Genomic DNA, 5,722 nt, shown 5'->3' on the forward strand with positions numbered 1-5,722 from the left:
ATGGGGATAAGATTCTTATGATTCAATAGTGAGTAATTGTTATCATGACTAACTGAGACTGTCACAGTTGTAAAGGTAGAAGTTTTGTAACAAAAACAGACGAGTAGTTAATCTTACAGTCCAGAAACAGAGGACCCTAGGACTATCAAGGGAGAGGAGCACAAGCAGAATGCGGGACCCTATCCAGAGAAGGAACAAAGATGGAGGCAGAGATGGAGCAGCTGGGGACTCTAGATACATGGGAAGAGATGAACTGAGAGCTAGCAGCCAGGAGGCAGGCTTACAGAATGTATCCTCTGGTGGTTTAAATTATTATACATGCCTGAGTGTTTAAAAAACAAAGCTAAAATGATTAGAGAGAAATACTGTTAACTGATGGTACATAGAGGGTATTATAATCATTGAGCTCTAGTAGCGTAGTGGCTACGAATCGGGCTGTGAACCACAAGGTCAGCAGTTAGAAACCACCAGCTTTTCCACGAGAGAAAGATGAGGCGTTCTGCTCCCGTAAAGATTTACAGCCTCGGAAACCCTGTACAGGGTCACTATGAGTCGGAACAGACTCCACAGTACTTAACAACATAATTATTGTAATGAAACAAAGTATATGATTTTTTGACTGTAAAACTAATGATCTGCCCTGTAAACTTTCACTCAAATCACAATAAGAACTTTAAAAAAAGGGCGGGTGTCGGGAGGGGGGGGTGGGAGAAATGGAAAGAGAAGGAAGAAAGAAAAAGAATAAACAAACAAAAACAATAAAACAACTGAAGGAAAAAACCAAACCCCAAAACAAACAAACAAAAAACAGTGCAGCTGTTGGACTCAGAGAGCAGAAATCCCCAGAGGGCTCCTGCAGACCAAGGAGCTCATGAGGTGGCTGTGGGAGGGATGTGAAAACAGAGTTCCTGGCCCTAGATGGAGTTCCTAGGGGCCTTGGTGTTATCTATGTTCAGGACACACAATCTGGAAGTCATGTAAGCTCTTGATGGAGCTGGTTTCAGTGTCTGCTAGTGCCATTGGGTAGCTGGGGGCAGGGTGACTGGTTAAGTGCTGGTCTGGTGGCTCTGTGGGTTCTGTAGGTCTGGAGCCAAGCCTGCTTCAATCCAGACACCAAAGTGGCACACCAAAGTACCACAGTCAGCCCTTACCTCACATTGGCATATCTCCCAACCACATGGCTCCAAACTCCCAGAGAGCAGGGTCAGTGCTGGGATGGATGCGGGTTGGAGCTGGCAACATCTCTGGTCACCAGGGGAACATGAGGAAAAAGAAGAAATCTCACTTTTCCTGCCACCTGTGTGAATCTACTCCACTAGGCCACCTTCTTTTGCCAAAACTGCTCACAATACAGTCACACCAACGGGTCCAATGTTCATCAGTCGGTCTCCATCTCTTGCCATCCCTGCTCAGCTTTTCCATCTAGCAAGCACCCAATCCACTTCTCTAACCTTTCCTCTGAAGTTTAGTGTTCCAGAGTTTTCATCTGTGTCTATTTCTTTTGGTCTCTTGTATCTTTGTTGTAGATGGTCCGTTTGGTATGTCTCCCTAGTCCACCATAATGCCAGAAGTCTCCTTCCATCTTCTTTTGATGCTTCTTGCTTCATTCAATATTTTGCCCATAGAAACCGTCAATATATCAACCCGAGGCTTGAATTTGTCTTCAGTTCCTTCAGCTTGAGAAATGTTGAGCCTGTTCTTCCCTTTCAGTTTTCTAACTCCAGTCTTTGCATCTTTCATTATATTTTACTTTGTCTTCTCAAGCTGCCCTTTGAAATTATCTGTTTAACTCTTTTACTTCTTCATTTCTTTCAGGTGCTTTAGCTTCTCTATGCTCAAGAGCAAGTTTCAGAGTCTCTAGTGATAATCCGACTCATAGCCACCCTGTGTACAGGGTTTCCGAGGGTGTCAATCTTTATGGGAGCAGATCTTTCTCCTGTGGAACAGCTGGTAGTTTCGAACTGCTGACCTTGCAGTTCACAGCCCGATTTGTAACCACTACGCTACTAGAGCTCCTTCATTGTCAGATACAGTGCTGGAAAATAAGCCTCTCAGGTTGGAAGGCACTAAAAATGCAACTGGGAAGAACTGTTGACCATGATGATGCAAATGGAGTAAAGCTTTCAGGACCTTCATCTGTTGATGGGACACAACTCAAAGTGAAAAGAGACAGCTGTAAACTTTCTTTAATGATCAGAACATGGACTATACGAAGTATGAATATAGGAAAATTGGAAATTGTCAAAAATTAAATTGAATGCATAAACATTGATACCCTAAGCATTGTTGTTGTTGTAATTAAGTGCCATTGAGTCAGTTCTGACCCATAGTAACCCCATATTGGGTTTCCGAGGAGCAGCTGGTGAGCTTGAACCACTGACCTTGTGGTTCAAGCTGACTTTGCAGTTAGCATGTTGCCACACCACAGTGCCACACCAGGACTACATCCTCGGCATTAGTGAGCTGAAATGGACTGATATTGACCATTTCGAATCTGACAACCACATGGTTTACTATGTCAGGAATGACAAATTGAATTCATCTTCAAAAAGAACATTTCAAGATCTATCTTGAAGTACAATGCTGTCTGTGATAACATAATATCCATATGACCTTGAACATATCCCACCTGAATTTAGAGATCATCTAAAGAACACATTTGATGAATTAAATACCAAAGACCAGATGAGTTATGGAATGACATCAAGAAAATTATACAGGAAAAAAGAAAACGGTCATTAAGAAGACAAGAGAGAGAGTAGGGCCAGACCTGGGATGGGCAGAGGGCTGTGCCCGCCTCCTTCCTGACTGGGCAACCCTGAGCCCTGGGGGCGGGGAGCAGGGGCAGAGAAGGGGTCGGGGAAGACACAGACGGGCCATACCTGGTCGTTCCATGCCGCCCTCCTTTGGGACTTGGTCCTGGACGTCCTGGGCACTGCTGCCTTCCTGCTCGGCTTGGCTGCCGACCTGTGGGCTGTGGGTCAGTACTTGTTCAGTGGCCACTACCTGTGGACAGTGCTAGGCCTCGTTTCAGCTGCGCTGCAACTCTTCAGTTGGATCTGGCTGTGCGCCGACCCTACCGGCCTGCACAGGTTGTAGCCTTCCGGCCGCTGTCTGACACTGTTGCACCTCCTATAGGTGGGTTACCTGCACAGGTGTGTTCAGGGGCATGGCAGCAGGAGGTGCCCTCTGAGTTTGACCTGGCCTTCTCAGACTTCCTCTCCCTCGACATAAGCATGCTGCTGCTGTTTGAGACTTTCTTGGAGACAACCCGCAGCTGATGCTGATGCTGGCCACTGTGCTGCAGGGTGGCCAGGCTGAGTCCTACCAGTTGGTTGGCATTTGTACGTCCTTTCTGGGCATCTCGTGGGTGCTAGTTGACTACTACTGGGCCTTGCAAACCTGCCTGCCTCCTAAGCCCCTCTTGAAACCAGGGTTCCCTGTGATTCCTTCTTGTGGAACCTTTGTTGCTGTGGCCCCAAGTCCTGGTCGTGGCTCTGTTCTCTGCCCTCTTCCCCCACTATGTAGCCCTACACTTTCTGGACCTGTGGCTGGTGCTGCTACTATGGGTCTGGCTCCAGACCCAGGCTCTGAGGGGCTCTACTAGGTAACAGTGGCCACCATCGTCTATTGCTCCTGGTTCACCGTGGCAGAGGGCCACACATGAGGGTGGGCCACCATTCACCTAGCATTCCTCCTGAGTGACAGTAGTCTCCTGGTGGCCACTTGGCTGCCCCGTGGAATACCATTGCAGATGTTGCTGTATTAGGTGCTTCCCGCTGCCTTTTGGGTATGCTTCTGCAGCTTGTCTACTACCACTGGCTGCACCCTAGTTGCCAGTGGGATCCTGACCAGGTGGACGGTCCCTCAAGAGGTGCCAGCTGTCTCAAAATGGGCATTTAACAGGATGGGCTTAGAAGTTTTTCTCAAAGCCTAAGAGGTCCTTGGAGGTAGGGTTCAACTCTGCTAGGGACAGATGGACAGTGAACTCATTGGTAAAAAGCAGAAGGTAAGCTAACTATGGCATTATAAGCCTTGATCTCAACAAGAATTTGATCTGTGCCTGGCACTGAAGATCAGAGTTGAGGAAGATGTAGGCTTGACTTCAAGGCATTCACAATGTAAACAAAATGAAGGTCTGGGTCCTGGAAGGTCAATTTGTTAAGTGCCATCGAGTACGTTCTGACCCATAGCGTACAGGGTTTCCAAGGCTGTAAATCTTTACAGGAGTAGAAAGCCTCATCTTTCTCCCGCGGAGCGGCTGGTAGTTTTGAACCACTGACCTTAAGGTTCACAGCCCAATTCATAACCACTACGCTACCAGAGCTCTGGAAGGTCAATAGGCCCCAATTATGTATAGACACTTTGGAAGAAAAGAAGAGACTTCTATTTTTCCTCCCCACCAACCAGTATAACAGGTGGTGTGACCCCCAAACTACACATCCTTGATATTTTTACCTCCCTGGCCACCTTTAAAATAATTGATTATAGTAGTTAAGTGCCATCAAGTCATTTTCAACTCATAGCGACCCTACATAGGGTTTCCAAGGAGCAGCTGGTGAGCTTGAACTACTGACACTGTAATTCAAACTGACCTTGCAGTCTAACACCATACCAGGACTCCAAAATAGTTGATTTGTTGTTGCTGTTGTTAAGTGTTGTCGAGTCGATTCTGATCCATAGAGATCCTGGACAGGGTTTCCAAGGCTGTAAATCTTTACAGGAGCAGAAAGCCTCATCTTTCTCCTGCGGAGCAGCTAGTAGTTTTGAACTGCTGACCTTGTGGTTCACAGCTCAATTCGTAACCACTACACTACCAGAGCTCCTTAAAAAATTAGTTGATAGAGATGCTATTTTACCCCTTGGGTCCCCTCACCTGGACTAGAAGTCTCCCGCACCTTCAGGGTATGTTTTTGGGAATACTTTCTCCTCTGCCCCCACCACACTCATTCAGTTTACTCAACAAATATTTATTGAGAGCCTTTTCTGTATCAGGAACACCATTCTAACCTTAGAACCTGGAACAAGGTCAGCTGCTACCTTAGCATCATCCCCACCCTCTTCACTCCGGAGTAGGATCTCAGATGCTACAGGACTGAGCCAGGGATGCCAACTCTGGCTAGTCCCTAACAGCCCTTCAGGGCTATAATGCAGCTGGCTCAGCCTCCGCTGCTGCTCACGAGGGACCTCCTTTCAACCAAGTGCCTTGTGGACCTGTGGGCTGAGCCATGGTTTAGTCCTGGGAATGTTTTACTCTTTAACCGGTGTATCTCCTACCTCAGAGTCCATGTGGGAGAAAGAAAGTCTACACATATGTGTGTCTACAAGTGAGAGACCTGTATATGGTGTCGTTTAACAGTATTGTTACATTATTATTAAAACCTGTGAAATTTTTAACAACAAAAAAAGAAGACAAGACAGAAGAAAAAGACCAAAATGGATGTCAGAAGAGACTCTGAAACTTGTTCTCCAGCACAGAGATGCTAAAGCAAATGGAAGAGATGAGGTAAAAGATTTGAATAGGAAATTTCAAAGGGCAACTTGAAAAGACAAAGTCAAATATTAAAATGATAAGTACAAAGATCTAGAGTTAGAAAACCAAAAGGGAAGAACACACTCAGCATTTCTCAAGTGGAGGGAACTGAAAAAATTAATCCAAGCTTTGACTTGTAATACTGGAGGATTCTATGGGCAAAATACTGAATGATGCCAAAAGCATCAA

At 46.1% G+C, this 5,722-nt stretch overlaps 1 pseudogene; it reads left to right on the plus strand.

The window, feature by feature from the left end:
- The first annotated feature begins 1,215 nt into the window (after positions 1-1,215).
- On the plus strand, positions 1,216-3,903 carry LOC102824346 (annotated as a pseudogene).
- The last annotated feature ends 1,819 nt before the right edge of the window (positions 3,904-5,722 follow it).

Source organism: Chrysochloris asiatica, unplaced genomic scaffold (genome assembly GCF_000296735.1).
Source record: "Chrysochloris asiatica unplaced genomic scaffold, ChrAsi1.0 scaffold00053, whole genome shotgun sequence".
Taxonomy (NCBI): Eukaryota; Metazoa; Chordata; class Mammalia; order Afrosoricida; family Chrysochloridae; genus Chrysochloris; species Chrysochloris asiatica.